Below are 16,639 nucleotides of genomic sequence, written 5' to 3'. Positions count from 1 at the left end.
TTTTTAATATTTCTTGTTTTATTTTATATCCCTGATGTACTCTCATTCTAAAAAACTCAATAAAAAATTTCAACACAAAAAAATAAAATCGAGTGTCTCAATTCTTTACAGAATTTATGTTGATTACTTTTTATCTTAGCATATTATTGGTTAAATATCAACTTAAAACAAGCATTGGCATAGCCAATAGGTCTCGCTTTTGGGACCTTATAAGTATTTAGTTATGCTTCACCTCCCGTTTGGTGACTTCCGAACAATGCTGATTGCTATCCTATATTATTAACTTATAGTTGGCGCAGTTATTCCCACCACCCAAGAATCTGATTTGCTTGATGGTATATTGATTTCATGCAAGTTGAGTCGGTGCAGCAGACGCTTCTTTTCATTTGCCTGGCTGAGTGAAGTGTACATTTTTTTTGTGTGAGGGAGCGGCAAAATAGCTGACAGCCTGTTTCCGCGCTGCCCAGTAAAAATGCCTTTTTGAATGAGCCAGCTCGTCGCTACATGCTTATGCTTCTATTTTTTTTTAACCTTGTGAACTGCCTGCTGGGATACACGAGGTGTTTCTTTAATTTCTCCTATTGTAGAAATCCTTGTGTAGCTCCCGAGGTTTTTTTTTTTTTGTCAAATTACCCAATCACTTATTTGCGGTGGAACAAACGAAGACTGGAGTCCATAAACAAAGAAAATGTCACGGCAGCTTGTGTAAAGAATTCCCCTTGCCTTGATTAGATAAGTTATTTATTATGTCCGTAAGTATAGTGCGTGCACAACGTGACATTCTCTCTCAACCCCCTCCACACAACTATCCAGCCGCCTCCCTGCCATGCGCAGATATGTCCAAGAAAAGAATTCACATGGTCAGGGTAGGTTGTTATAGGCGTAGAATTTATTCGCTCCAAATCAGGTAATTTCACCATAATACACTTCAAGAGTATAGTTATCCTACTTGGATATATATAGGTACACACATCAGATTATACATGACTTTCCATCATCTTATCAGCATTCCCATGTTGGGCAGTAAGAAATTAACATTGGCATTGCCATTCAGTATTGCGTCAAGGAGACCATACACTTGAACGCCCAGCTGTGCCCATTGCGCCGGCAGGCCCCAATGCGCTACAGCCAACCGATAATACTCAGCTGCACACGCTGCGCCGGCAGGCCCCAACGCACTACAGCAACAGATAAACGTCCAGCTGGTCGTCACATTGCGCCGGCAGGCCCCAACGTGCCCCAGCAAACAGACACATAACTTGAAAATCAACTTGAAATCCAGGGCACCGCATAGCGCCGGCCCTCCAGGGTACCTGAACACAGGCCATGTCCCCCAGAATCACCTCAGTCCCTAGGTGGAAGATTATGGCAGTGGAGCCGAGGGCCACCGGCGGGCCAGTCCGTCCACCCCGCCAAATCTATTGCCCGCAATCCTACCCCCTCCTGGGGTCCCTCTAGTCCCTGAAGCTGAATTGCTGTGCCATGTCTTTGGCTGTTAACGGTTAGTTCTCCGCCACAGGGTGAGAAGGTCACCGGCGCCCTCGCCCTCCCCCCCCCACGCTGACTGAGATCTTGAATGGCCCCCAGGATAGTGTGCAGAAAAAGCTCTATTCCTTTAGCCGACAGCTGTACCCCACCATGATGAAACAACTCCGGCCTCCCTAAATGCAGCATCTTATGCCGAATTGTAACCATGGTGGAGTCCCGCAATATCCTATGAATCGAGCCATTCAGCTTCCGAACAGATTCATTCAAGCCCTTCGCCGAAGCCCCTCCCACCCATACCGACCGTGGTAACAACTCGGACCATAAAATAGATGTGGACGGTAGGTATTTCCGAATTTTAGACATGACCTCAAACAATGCCTCTTTCACACCTCTCCTGCCTAGCTGCGGCATGTCGTTGCCCCCGGCGTGAATAACTAACATGACTGGGTGAGGCACTGATTCGGAATCTATTGCTTGCTGTAGCCTACCAAACAGCTCGTGCAATGTTAGTCCTTGCACTCCAATCCAATGGTGCACAAAACCAGCTGCCCTTTGCGCTGCCTCCATACTTGACCCACGGAATTGCTGCTCCACGGCGCAAATCAAGGAATGCCCACACCAACATACATGCACAGGTTTGCCGGGGAACGCTGAAATAGAGAAAGAATGGCTATTAACACCGGGGCCGAGCCCCTCCTCCTCCGGTCAAACAACTGCCCCTAAACGAGGTTTGGCCGTACATACCGTTCAAAACATGCCGACTGCCAACGTCCCACCCGCTTTATAGCTTCTGCTGGCAGCCCCATCGCCGATGCCGTGGTGGCTGCCCCTATGCGAAAGGAATGGGAGCTAAACTGCGTAGAATCCTCCCCCAGGTAGGCCAGTGCCCTCCTACACACCTGCGTGAACTGATATCTTGTCAGTGGTATCCCATCCTCATGTACTAGAAGCCTGGATGAGGCCACCGTAGGGCGTCCAGAAAGGAACATTCTCGCTAGTTCTACCGGACAACATGCGGGATCTTGCGCCGCATGCAATTGCACCCATGTGCCCTTCCCTAGTGGGTCAGTTTTAGACCGCCGGATTTTAAGATGAATTAACCTCCCTTCCAATAGGACATCCACCAGGCCTAACCCCCCTTCACCTTTTTTAGACGATGGCACCAGCTACGAGATACGCAAAGCCCCAAAGAACGCCAGCACATAAGCTAATCTAAATAGCGTTACTTCATAATGAGACCGGCACACCTGAATTAGGGCCCCCTGAAGACTATGCAACCTCTGCACATTAATAGGTCGTCTAGAGTCTTGCACCCTCACTCCGCGTAACCCCGCAAAGAAGGCAATGGCCGACAATTGTCTGCGCACCAAAGACAGTGACTTTCCCTGGGCTCTCTGACCAACCACGAAACCCAATACACCCTCTGGCGTGAATCTGTGTTGTTCCGTGTCAGCGCTGAATGTTGCGCTGTACACCTCCCAAGCCCTCTCGTACATACGTTTTGTGTGTGGTGACAGCGCTGCTGCAATTAGGTCTGCGGCAATGGGGCACCAAGCCTCCACAGCTCCTCTGGGAATTCCGCCATCCTTTCGTCTGCTTGCGGCCACCGCGCCCTGAACTCTGTCAACTTAGATCGAGACAAAGCGTCAGCCACTGCAGTATCCACACCGGGAACATGTTTGGCAGAAAAATGCACGTTATGCAAGAGACACAACCGGACCAGGGTCTTGAGTAATCTTAGCACCATACCACATTTTGCCCTTTGATTATTGATGGCCATAACTGCCGACATACTGTCTGACCAAAATATCACTCTGGAATTTGCTAGTGCCGCCCCCCAAATGTGCATGGCGACTATGATGGGAAACAATTCCAGAAATGTAACATTGCGTGTCAGCCCAGACGCCACCCACTCCCCAGGCCAACACTTCATGCACCACCTAGAACCCAACACTGCTCCAAAACCAATACTGCCTGCTGCGTCAGTATAAAGGGCCAGCTCTCTGTTGCTACGCGCTGGTTGTTGCCATAAAAGCGTCCCATTGAAATTGTGCAAGAACCGACCCCATGTCTCCAAATCCTCCCTGACCTCCGCTGACAACCTTGTGTGGTGGTGCTTAGCCCGGAGGCCAGACATTGCTCTTGCAATGTTTCGTGAAAAAACTCTTCCCATGGGAATTACTCTCAATGCGAAATTTAATTGTCCCACCAAGACCTGTAGTTGATGAAGAGTAACCTTCCTGGCCGCTAAGCAGGCGTTAACTGCCCCCCTAAATGCCCTCACCTTCTCCTGTGGCAGCCTACACTCTCCAGCCACTCCACCTTGGGAGCTCAGTCCCGTGGCGCTACTAAGGGCGCCCCTCCCCTAGGCGCGGGGGGCGCCTGTGCAAACTCCTAATACAGCCAATCAGGAGTACGGGCGCAGGGACGTACAGCCCTCTCTGCGATGACGTCACCTGCCGCTCAGACAACAATGACACAAAGACGGAACCAACACCAGGACCCAAAACCAGACAGAATGGGAGGAAAAACATCTTCCCGTCCTGCCTTCGTGACCTCTGACACTGTGCCATGCCCGGGGTTCCAAACAAAGAACAGCTACTACTACCCTTGGCTATCCTAATTGCAAATGTCACATAGTGCAATCATTAGCTAGCACCGGGAGGCATTCCACTGGCGTTTGCCTTTACGTCACGTACTTACAATGGGAGTACCCAGAGATTTAAGTAGTATGGAAACACAGTTGGGGGGGGGGGGGGGGGGAAGGCTCCTCTCAAAGGGGCGTGGTCGATGTCATTAGGGAGTGGCTTGAAAAGTAAGCTAAAAATCTGTGCTGAGCATAGAGTGCCCCCCACCCACCCTCCACTGGTAATTTGCTGCTTCTGTCCTTGCATCCAGATATATAATACAACAAGTAAAATTACGCCTGCAAGCCAGGACTATATTATTGAAAATGCTTCAGTTTTGAAACAATGAGACTGTGAAAGAACTATAACGAGTCTTTTTGAAGTTACCTCAAAGGCAGTGAAGGGTGGTAGCGCTGCAGAGTTAAGATTTATTTTTAAATAGAGGGCAGAAATGAAGAGCCTGTTAGGAACTCGTCTCAGCACCTGCTTTTTAGAACTGCCGGTGCTGAGCACTGGCAGGACCCAGCCCACTTAAAACCCTGGCAGTACTTTCACATTGCATCAGGGCATGACTTTACATCTGCAGTCCCATGCTTTGCAGTTAAGAAGGTGTGACATTTAACACATATTTATTTAATATTCATAAACAGCTCCTCGTGAGGTGTAGTAAGCTCTATAAAAATGCAATTTCAATATATTTTTTGATAAAAAGATTTCATTTAATATTTACAGAGAGACTATAACAAGACACACATTTAGCATATCGGAAAGACGATACAGCACGGTACGGGCTGTCAAGTAACATGGTATTATAGCACAAATCAACAACAGCTCATACATCCCTAAGCGTGACCCTAGGTTAATTGACTAAGCCATTTCCCCTATACTCAACCATGCTTCAGGGGACAACCCCGGGCTTCATAGTACGGTTTCTCCTCCTGTGTACACCAGTCCACCCACCATTACCACTGCAAGAGTGTAGGAAGGGCAGGGTTTTTCCAGCAAGTGGCAATATCTCGTTTGGCGACCATAAGGCCATTCCCAAAAATGCTTGATCAGTCCTAGTTCCCCCGGAGCCTCAAGGACTCCCAACAAGAGCATTAAGGAGGAACTCCCACCCCAGTACTTCTGTCAACTCTCCCACCACCGCTGACCAGACTTCTTGAATCTTCGGGCATAACAATACCATATGATAACAAGCAATGGCATAGCCAATAGGTCTCGCCTTTGGGACCTTGTAAGTGTTTAGCCATGCAACAGTTGTTGCACCAAAGAAATTGTGCTGCATAAATATATACTTATAAGGTCCCAAAAGCGAGACCTATTGGCTATGCCAATGCTTGTTTTTCGTGCAATCAGACCACATATGTTCAATGAACATATACGCATTCTACCCATCATCCTTATGGATAGCATATTCCATATCAAAACTTTTCAAACAGTGCCAGTATATGTTCAAAATTAAACCAAGCTTTCCTTTCTCCTTGCATAGGAACAAGTGCCATGACAATATATGAAAAACACCAACAGTGCTGCCCACCAACACCCCCAAACCCACCCATCAGTCCACCCCCCCAGCTTCCCTCCACCCTGAATCCCTCCTCCCACCGACCACGTGAGGCATAAGGACCCAGGGTCCTCAGTGATGGAGAGCTGGCCACCACCCCTCTCCCCTAGACTCCTTCCCCCCCCCCCCCATCGGGCAAAAAGGGCAGACAAGAAAGAAAAAAGCATGCAACAATAAACAAGCATTTGCAATGCAATAGGTCTCGCATTTATAAGAGTTTGAGCTATTGGCATTGTAAAATTACAATGCCTTTTATTTATGTTTTGGTTTTAAAACAAATAAAAGGCATTGTCATTTACAATGTCAGTAGCATAAACTCGCATAAAAGCAGTGTGCGGCGTGCAGCAGTGTGCGGCATGCAGCAGTGTGTGGCATGCAGCAGTGTGAGGCGTGCAGCAGTGTGCGGTGTGCAGCAGTGTGCGGCGTGCAGCAGTGTGTGGCGTGCAGCAGTGTGCGGCGTGCAGCTGTGTGTGGCGTGCAGCAGTGTTTCGTGTAGCAGTGTGAGGCATGCAGCACTGTGTGGTGTGCAGCGGCATTCAGCAGTGTGTGGCATGCAGCAGTGTGCGGCGTGCAGCAGTGTGCTGCATGCAGCAGTGTGCTGCGTGCAGCAGTGTCGTGCAGCATGCAACAGTGAGTAATGCAGCAGTGTGCAGCAGTGTGTGGCGTGCAGCAGTGTGCGGTGTGCAGCAGTGTGTGCCGTGCAGCAGTGTTTCGTGTAGCATTGTGCGGCGTGCAGCAGAGTGTGGCGTGCAGCAGTGTGTGGCGTGCAGCAGTGTGTGGCGTGCAGCTGTGTGTAGCGTGCAGCAGTGTTTCGTGTAGCAGTGTGCGGCGTGCAGCAGTGTGCGGCGTGCAGCAGTGTGCGGCGTGCAGCAGTGTGTGGCGTACAGCAGTGTGTGGCGTGCAGCAGTGTGTGGCGTGCAGTGGCGTGCAGCAGTATGTGGCATGTAGCAGTGTGCGGCGTGCAGCAGTTTGCGGCGTGCAGCAGTGTGCAACGTGCGGCGTGCAGCAGTGTGAGGCGTGCAGCAGTGTGAGGCGTGCAGCAGTGTGTGGCCTGCAGCAGTGTGTGGCCTGCAGCAGTGTGTGGCATGCAGCAGTGTGAGGCGTGCAGCAGTGTGAGGCGTGCAGCAGTGTGAGGCGTGCAGCAGTGTTTCGTGTAGCAGTGTGAGGCGTACAGCAGTGTGCGGCATGCAGCAGTGTGCGGTATGCAGCAGTGTGTAATGCAGCAGTGTGTAATGCAGCAGTGTGTGCAGCAGTGTGTGGCGTGCGGTAGTGTGTGGCGTGCAGCAGTGTGCAGCAGTGTGTGGCGTGCAGCAGTGTGTGGCATGCAGCAGTGTGTGCCGTGGTTTGTAAACAACAAGAAAAGCGGACATCAAAGGAAGGGTGGGAGGGAACGAGCATATGGGGTGTGAGTTATAACGAAAGTTAATTGTTGTAAGAGGGGATGCAGGAAGTGAGGCTGAGCGCGCTGGCGAAAGCAGTCTGCTGCTTTCAAGTCCGATGCCAGATGCCAGCTTCGCGCTTGAATGCCTCACATGCACTGGTCATAAACCGCATTCCTAAGGTCTTGTGCCCCTTACTAAATCTCTCTGAATGCGTGAGGCGACGCACGCGCAGGAAGTAGCTGGTGGCAAATGGAATGCGCGTGGTTGTGCATAACCGCCACCCGATCCGCCTGGGAAGCGTTTGGGAGCATTTTCTGAAGCCGCTACATAAGTCTCGCTGAGCGATCGCTTACGTGATAGCCAGGCGAGACCTAAAAAGGGGGAGACCCGATTCTAACATCAATGCATCCATATATCAGATGGGCATCAGATACCCGGCACGAACCACCACACGCATTCTATGTTATATTTACAGTAAATTGTAAATTGACAATTCCATCCTAAATTGATTGCAAAAATTATTTTGCTAATATTTCCGAAGAAAAAAATTGCGTCTGACACTTGAACACTACCTTTAGTTTAGCAGGGTTGAGCAAAAAGACCAGCGCCCCCTTTGCCTGAAACAAAGGGATCAGTTGTCGCAGCTGCCACCTTCTTTCTACTGTCACCTGACAAAAATCGAGTCTCACAAAAAATTCACAGCCCCTCCCTGCCCTTTTCCTATCTGGTCTGGCCAAATTGTATATTGCTTCTTGGGCCAAGAAATTATTAAGACATATCAAGATAGCCCTAGGCTTATCAGCAGCTTGCCCTGCTTTTTTACGCTGGTTAAAGGGAAATCTGTGGGCCCTTTGCAACTCAACTTTCCAGTCCCATTGTACATGTTCATGAAATGCTTCCACAAAAGGTTCCACCACAAACTGCCGAACGTCTGCACCCTCCGTGCCTTCAGGAATACCCGGAACCCGCAGGTTGTTCCTTCTTGACCGATTTTCCAAATCGGTCAACTTCCATACCGTGTCTTTCCTCTGAGACTTCAGGGAATCAGTAAGAGTTTTTTGCGCAGCAAGCTTGACCTCCAGTGTTGAAATTCTGGCTTCGGCCTCTCCCATCCTAGCTGCAAATTCTGAGCACGTCATAGCCACCCTGCGTACCGAGTTCTGTAATTTACGGCATGCACCTTGGGTCCTAGAGCTTTCTATCCGAGTCTCTTATCAATGAGCCATTATGCTCTGATGAATGGTAGAGAGCATTATTTCATCCGGATCTCCTGAATTTGCACTTACAGTTCCCGTAGGTCTCCTTGCGGCAGCCGCATCACTGCCAGCCAAATTAGGGGAGAAGGAGTAGTCCCACACCATTGAACCGGTTAAATCTGAAGCCTTTTTTAACGAGATATCTCCTGGCTCCCTTTGCTTGCGTACCGTTCCAGGAGTATATGGAGAATTATCTCCTGTCTCTAACTCTTCCAAACGCAAGCTGCTTGCATCACTTTCATTTTCTGCCCAGTTTCTTCCGGCACTTTCATCCCCCGAAGAGTTGGAGGGGTCTGACATAGAATAAAACGTATTCGACGAATCCCCCTCCTTTACAAAAGCCATTGCTGAATATTCTTCATTTCGGAATCCCTGCTGGAGGTCCGTTACCTTTGCTTTGATCTTCTCGCTAGGAATACTTCCATCCTTCTGGTCGATCATCCCTTTCACTTGGCTGTTGTTTTGGGGAGCTGCAATTCCCATAAGGCTTGTTTCCTGCTGGTTATCGAGTATGACCCCTTCTGCTATAGATGACCCAACAGCAATATGCGGAGTATCCTGATTTCCCTCGGGACCAATTAGGACAGTATCCCTTAAAGATTCCTGTGTCCTCCCCTTTCCAACAGACTCAACACCATTGCTTCAGTCAAAGAAGTGGACAGAGGACCTTGGGTAAGCGTTTCATGAGACTCAGCAAGTATCACACATGTCGTTGGAGCTTTCCCCACAGTGTTGCCTCTTACAGTTTAATCCTCCAAAGTTGTAGCTTTCCCTGCTTGCGCCTTAAATAAAGCAGGGACCATCTAGCACCCGCGAGCAGGGACGCCTCCTTTCCCTGCACGCTCACCGTGTCCCAGTCCTACAGATCCTGAATAGAGCCCGGCCGCCAACCGGGGCCGGGCTCTATTCCCGCATCTCCGCCAATGCTGTCAGCAGCAGTCTTCTCTGGTCTCCCAGGACCCGCGAGCGGCCCCCGGGTCCTAGTGCCTCTGATGGAGGTCTTCGGTGTAATTGGCAAGATTGGACGGATGAAAGTAGCGCTGCGGTGAAGAGGGAGCCTGCGTGAACTAATCTGAGGGGTGCAGGCAATTTCCCGTGCCACAGTCACGAATGCCTGATCATAACGGGAGTCAGACACTATTGTATTTCTCTCCTATATATTATTTAAAGACCAGGTAAGAAGAGGGAGGGAGAGGTTAGCCAGGAGAGCCTCAGAGACCCAGCTCACTCAACTGGCAATGCGGCTGCTATCATGCCTCGGAATATTTTAAAAAACAAACTTAACCTTGATGAGGATTTTGTCAGATTGTAGCTCCGGGCAGCATGAGCCTCACTTGGGTGCGGCCATCTTTCTAGCCGGCTCTCTAGTGCCCCCACCAGTTCATCTAGTTTTTTTTCTTTTTCTGGGGCTTGCACACTACTATGTGTAATTCATAGTGCCTTTGGCTGTAGAGCCCGGACTGGGTAAAGGTGTTACACATTCAACAGGGGCCTGGAAGCGTCATACAATACATACGCATGGATATACATAGCACATTTTCCCCTGTACTAATATCGCTTGCTCTGCACAACTGACCAAGCCCCTTTACCCAGCATATGATCACCGTTCACTTGGCCTTTTAGGGCACTGCAGTCTCCCAGACACGGAGCCCCTTCAGTGTGGTTCACATGGAGGCCCAGTCACGGCGTGTGGTAAAGCCATAGCACCTTACTACAGTCACACACAAGCCGGCCCTGGCCGCTGTCGCCTCTGTCAGCGGACAGTCTGGGACCCTGTTAATTGACACAGGTCTGCCTCTGGAGAGTGTGGAGAGAAAGAGCAAACATGCCAACATTTTAGAAGAGGAAAGTGGGAGATTTTAGAAAAATAATAGTTAGAATGTATTTCTCCCATTGACAATATCGAGGCCGGAATCGGGTCTGCTTTCATGTATGGGAATTGAAAGTGTGCTGCTGCAGGACCAGATATCAGAAATGCAGATTCATGTTTTTTTTTCCCCTTATCTGTCAGGAGAAGACAGAGAGAGTGTGACAAAAATGTTGTGCACTGGCCTGCAGGAGCAGATTACTGGCAGTGAATACTATGAGTCTCCCTAGACCAGTCCCAGTCGGCAGGAGCCTGCCGAGGAATCAGATTTTTTAATGCAGGCTGAAGACTAGCCTTGAAATTGGTACTCTCCCAGCTAAATCGGGTGGGTTGGCATGTATGAAAGCTGCTTCTTGTTATGGGGTGCTTTTACTGACACAGATCCCTGCGGTGTGCAGCTCACAAGTGTCTCACAAGGAGAGTTCAGCGACAGGCCTCGACAGGCGCTTGTGCGATGGAGCTAGAGAACTCAGCCTGCCCTGTCTATTTTCCAAAGTTCATCCGGAACACTGACTGTTCTTATTGACAGCCACTTGAGAGAGTACAAAGAAACCACACTATGTTCGCTCTGTCACACACATCGTGAGCCTGTATACTGCACTCAGTGTCCCTGGATGGAGAATAGTTTGTTTTCATGATGTACAGTGTCCATGCTTCTCTGCTCTCACGACTGGAAATAACCAGTCAGAAGCCAGTAGAGAGCATTATATCCCAAATGTGCCTTAGCAAACTGTAGGTCAAGTTGGAATTCCACCGTTCAGAATCCCCTAGGAAGAATTGAGCTTGGTTGCTCGCTGCAAAATATGTTGGATCTTTCTGCCTCACCACTTTCAAAATTCTGCAGCCACCACTGCATGCCTCAAACATGCTAACCAATCATTGCAGACCGAGGTGTTTTGTTGTAGCAGCCACAGGTCCTGGATGCTTGTTGAGCTTCAGATCTTCAGTTCAGCTTCACCTTCAAGGTCTTTTGTCACATTGCTAACCAGGTTCTAGGAGAAGAATGTAAGAAACTTTAGGAAAAATTTGCAAACTTATTTATTGGTAAAGGCAATCTGAAAGACTGCCAGATTTATGTACTCATTGATACTGATGTGAAACCAGTAGCTCAACGCTTCAGAGGTATTCCTTTCAGCATTCAACAAGCCGAACAAAAGCTTGAGAGCCTCATCAAACTTTACATCATTAAACCTGTTCATGGTCCCGCACCGTGGGTTTCACCTATTGTCCTAGTTCCAAAGAAACAAGTGGAAGGCTGCATTCGCTTGTGCATGGACATGTGCAGCCCAATCTGGCAAATCAAAGAGAGTGACATCTGGCTCCAAGAACACAAGACATGCTGCACCAATTGAATGGCACCAGTGTTTTCTCAAGCCTCAACCTAATAAAAGGCATTAGCAGAAGAATCACAATATAAAACTGGTTTTGCCACCCACTGTGCATTGTACTGCTACAAAAGTCTCAGTTTGGGCATCTGATTGGCAGCTAAAATCTTTTGAGAAGAAAAAAGAAAAGTAATCTGTGGTATCCTAAACTTCTCAACTACAGCAATAACATACTGATGTATGGAAAGTCCAGTAGACCATGATGCCGCTCTCCTCAACTTCTACCTGGTGCTACAAGATGCCAATCTGACTAAAAGACAAGGGCACTCTTCGAATGTTTTGGCCAGGTTTTCTCAACTAAGGGCATGCTGCCCAGTCCCTGCAAGGTCACTACTTTAACCCTCTTTGCTCCTTTTGGGGACCTGCTAGCTACTGTTTCAGCTACCTACCTAACTTTCCCTTAATAAATGATCTGTTGAGAAAACTCATAAAAAAGGATCCATCATTCAATGGTCTTTGCAGTGTCAACTCACATTTCAAGACATGAAAGACAAAACAGCAGCAGAAGATAATATTGCATATTATGATGCTTCTTTGTCCATTGAACTGACTGTTGATGCAAACCCCATGGGTCTTGGAGCAATCCTGGCACAAAGAGATGCTGACCCTGAAGCACCGAGGCGTGTGATTGTGTACCCCAGTCCTAGCTTCACCAAACCGGAAATCTCCTTCTCACAGGGCAAGAAAGAATCCCTTGCTGTAGAGTGGGTCAGCAAGCATTGTCAGTTTTTCTTCCATAGAAAATCATTCATCATTGTGAGAGACCATCAAGCCTTGTTGACAATATTTGGTAAAACAAAGGTCAAAATGTTCCCTCGCATTGAGAGGTGGGGGGTTATGTCTGCAGGACTACAGATTGAAAATCACCCACAGACCTGGAAAGGAGACAGACCCTGCAGTCTTCATGTCTCATTTTACCAATTCAAAGTTCAGCACCACTCCTTCCATAGCAGAAGAATACCTAAGATATGTCATTCAACAGCCATGTCCCTGTGAGCTATACGCTGAAAGTTAATACAAGCGTCTGGACAAGACCCCATTATGTGTGTGGTGAAAACTCTCATTGATTCCCAAAGATGGAATTAACTTGGAATACTCACAAGGTCCATCCATATAGCATATGGAAAAATCTTCGGTCTTTGTCTTTCAAAAATGTGAAGGTGGAACTGCATTACCATTCAAAGGACTGCTTGCCTTAGTACTCAACTGGTCATTCCCCGGTCACTGTATAATCCCATAATAGATCTTGAACATGAGGCACACCGGGAATGTGGTGGCTTCTGAGGCAAATGGTGTGGTTTCCACATCTAGACCACCATATTGAAGAGAAAGTGAGTCCCTCCCATATATGATGAGCGTTGGGGAAGGACGTATCTCATGAACCGCTTGAGATGTCAAATATCCTAACACAAGTTTAGAGAGATGTTGCTATTGATTTCTTTGAATCTCTAACCATTGGTCAGCACCTATTGGCGGTCCACCCAACTCTGAATGTCTAACAGGTAGTCTTTCAACCTACCAATGGAAGAGTTTGTCTTCACCTTACCAATCGGGGGTACTCTTGTTATTCTGCCAACATGGAAGGGGGGCAGTTCCCTTTCGTTTTTCAACTGATTGGGGCTGGGGAGAGGGCTGTAATTACTCTGCGTGGGAGTGGAGAGACCTTTTCAGTGTGGAATGCTGGGTTTTCTTCATTAGGTCTCGCTTAGAGACAGCTTTAGCAATTTCTTGTGGAGGACCTGATGTCTACAAATTGCAGTAACTGGGTTGCTCACTTTTGCCAATTTGTTCCGACATCAACTCAGGCTTCCCGCGGCGCACACAGTGTTCCTATTTAAAAGGGCGGACACCTTAGTGCCACATTAGACTACTGTCAGCTATATACTTGTATTGTGGGTGGATGTACTGTTGTGAGCGCTCAAGCTCTAGGACATGGGCCCTCACATTTTCCAGGGGGCCAATAAGTTTGGTCTGTGATGTGACCGAGGGCCGTATTGATGCCAGCTGGCTGGCGGTTGGGCGAAGGGAGTTGGCGGAAAGGTGGTCATAGGGGAAGAAAAGCGTAATTGCATATTATGAAACCAGAAAACCTGGGGTTAATACCGGCTTCCCCACTTTATCAAATTATGTGATCCTAGGCAATTGTTTTATTTCACTGTCCCTCCTATTTCTACATTATCACAAATAAGAAGACCTCGAAATAAATGACTTAAGGATGTGCACTGTACAAAACCTTCTCCTGTATTTGATTTAATAAACTATAATGTTGTTCATTTATAATAGGAACCCAGGTTACCCAAAGAGTGCACATAACAACTGATTTGCCTCTTTAGTTCACCATTGGCGTTATTGTCAAGAGTGGAGGGAAGAATTCATGTTTATAAATTAATGTGTGAAAACTATGGCTTTTAAAAGAATACTTTTCAATGCAATGATATAATATGATAAACTAAGGTGAAAAGGTTCTATATGTTATTAAATACAATTTTTGAATTTTGAAGAGACTAATATAGTTATACTATTTTGTTGCAAGATGTCTTTAAAATTGGAAATGTTCTTAAAGTTGGGTGTGCAAGACTCCCTAGTTACATCCTTTCTTTAACACAAATTAGCATTTAAATAAATACCTTCATGTTTCTTTTACATCTTTTTATGTTAGTGCTGAGACAAGTAAACAGCAGCCCAGAGCTGCTGTGGACCAGGGGCCGCATGTGAAGGTCAGAAGGGCCGCATGCGGCCCCCGGGCCGTACTTTGACTATCAGTGCTCGAGGACATGTCTTTTTTCCCAGCGCAGTGAAGTGCTTCTGCGCTTTCGATGGGGGTGGACTTGTGGAGACGCGCACGTAGCTGGTGAGGGAGGTGCCATGTGACCGTGTAAAGGCAGGGTCAAGCAAACCACATTGGAGCTTTGGGCCTTTGATGTAATTGGTCCCTGGCCCTCTGCTAAACATGTTAAATGATGATTTGTGTGCAGTACCATGTTGGTGTTTGGCACTGATGTGACAACTGAGAATAAAGAATTGTGTAAATTCGAAATACCGCTTTCCTGTTCTCCCCATATGCTATTGGTTGATGAGGTGAACCAGGTTAGGACAGAACGCCGCCTAACTCTCACTCAATTCCCTGCCCCCCTCAGACAAACCAATCTATCCCAGTGCATTCCATCCTAGGAATTTGTCCATCCTTGGAATGTGCCACTTGCCCAAATAGCCCAGGGGGAGATGTCATTAACTGCTGTCCGCCCCAGGGCCCTCCAGATGGATCCTTTGTTTTAGATGAAGCTGGTGGAGATTACCACTCTCCTGGGAAATGGTTGGAATTCTTGTGACCCTGCTCTAGTGCTATTACTGCATCCTGGAGCCATTGTAGCTCTAAAATTGAGTGATCAGGGAAGTGAAGGTAAAGGACATTACAAAGTGGGAGGGAACCACACAAACCCCAACAGTCCAAACCTCTCCTGGGGAATAAAGGGCCAAACTGTCCTCGAGCTCTTTAATTGGATAAACGCTGGATGTGGGGGGGGGAGGTGGGATAACTCCTTGTCAAAGAGAGTGCCCAAGCTCTTCACCTGAACTGCACGGATAGGGGAAAAGTCAGGCTGTGCAGACCTTATGTTGGCACACCGCATCCAGCACTCTGAGTTGCTGCATATTATAAGCCATTCTAGCTACTCTCAATTCAATTTAAGAAAACTATTAGACATCCAACTCTGAATGTCTAACAGGAAGTCTTCCAACCTACCAATGGAAAGGATGAGTTTGTCTTCATCTTTCAAATCAGAGGTTAATCTTGTTATTCTGCCAACATGGAAGGGGGGTAGTTTCCTTTAGTCTTTCAGCTGATTGGGGCTGGGGAGAAGGCCGTGATCACTCTGCGTGGGAGTGGAGAGAGACCTTTTTAGTGTGGAGTGGTGGGTTTTCTTGATTAGGTCTCATTCAGAGACCGCTTTAGCAATCTCATGTGGAAGACATGATGTCTATAAAACAGCAGTAACTGGGTTGCTCACTTTGCCAGTTTGCGCCGACATCTTAAACTGATGCTGCCTGCGGTGCACGCAGTGTGCCCGTTCAAAAGGGCGGCCACCTTGGTGCCGCAATAGGCACATCACGACATTCCAGTCGTGGGGATCCCTGGGGAGTCCCCAAAGTATGGTATCGATTCCATATCACTTCCGGCGCCAGAGGGTCGGGAGCGAGGTACTTAATCCTGCCCCGGCCAATCTTGCCTTCTTCTTAGGCGTGTTGCGTCCCTTGGTCTGGCGACTCGGCGTGCGTCGGTTTGCTTGTAGTAAGTGTACTTACTGACACTCTGTCCGTGGGTGCCACGCTCACTGTGCTGTGCAGAGCTGCGTCACGCCGTTTGGCCATGGAGCTGACCTGGGCCCATTCGTGGGGTTTTGGTGTCCCACGGTGGCTCGGTCTGGTTGAGGTGAGTGCGGTCTGGTGGCTCCGACCTCCCGGTTGAGGAGCCTGGTTCTCGGGTCGTGCTGAGCGAGAGTTCTGGCTCAGGAGTATGTTGCCAGCCCTGGGGCTGTCCCGGGTCCCGACTGGTGCTGTGGCCTCCATCTCTCGGGTGGGGCTGGCGCATAGGCCACCGGGTTGTCATGCTGTTTACAGGTCGGGGACAGCATGAATTATGGGCCCAGGGCCGGTTGTGCACGGTTGTGTTTGTCTTTATTACAAATGCCTTCGGGCATTTTGGGGGCAGGCTTGGCTGGGTGCAAGTGGGGAACAAAGAGAGGAGTGTAGCTCCAAGTCAAAGGGATTAGCAATTAGTGTGAGCCAACTAGGGGGTGGGTAGCTTGCCCTTATTTTGTGGGTTTGAGCGCCAGACGTGGCGCCACGGCATCTGGTGTCTCGGGTATGCCTACTCTGTGACAGGAAGGGTTAAGTTCCTCTTCGGCGGCAATATGCTGGAAGGTCCTTCTTACACAGTTTGGTTCATTTCTACTACCTTGCCAGAGTTTTAATGTTTACAATTTAATAGGTTTTCTCCCACAACTGTTTAAAGCGTTCTGTGGTGATGGAGCAAGGACTCGTATAAAAGAGACTTGCTTGGATGCAATC

General features: G+C 48.4%; 1 long non-coding RNA gene across 1 annotated transcript; it reads right to left on the bottom strand.

Moving 5' to 3' along the window:
* Window positions 1–1,937: 1,937 nt before the first annotated feature.
* On the bottom strand, window positions 1,938–3,803 carry LOC146822053 (uncharacterized). Its single transcript, XR_014962805.1, has 3 exons — window positions 3,773–3,803; window positions 2,987–3,115; window positions 1,938–2,138 (listed from the first exon to the last, which is right to left on the bottom strand). It is a non-coding gene; the product is annotated as an uncharacterized LOC146822053 (long non-coding RNA).
* Between the last annotated feature and the right edge of the window lie 12,836 nt (window positions 3,804–16,639).

This window comes from Triturus cristatus, chromosome 6 (assembly GCF_964204655.1).
Source record: "Triturus cristatus chromosome 6, aTriCri1.1, whole genome shotgun sequence".
Lineage (NCBI taxonomy): Eukaryota > Metazoa > Chordata > Amphibia > Caudata > Salamandridae > Triturus > Triturus cristatus.
The sequence above is the reverse complement of the archived record's forward strand: the minus strand, read 5'-3'. Positions and strand labels throughout refer to the sequence as shown.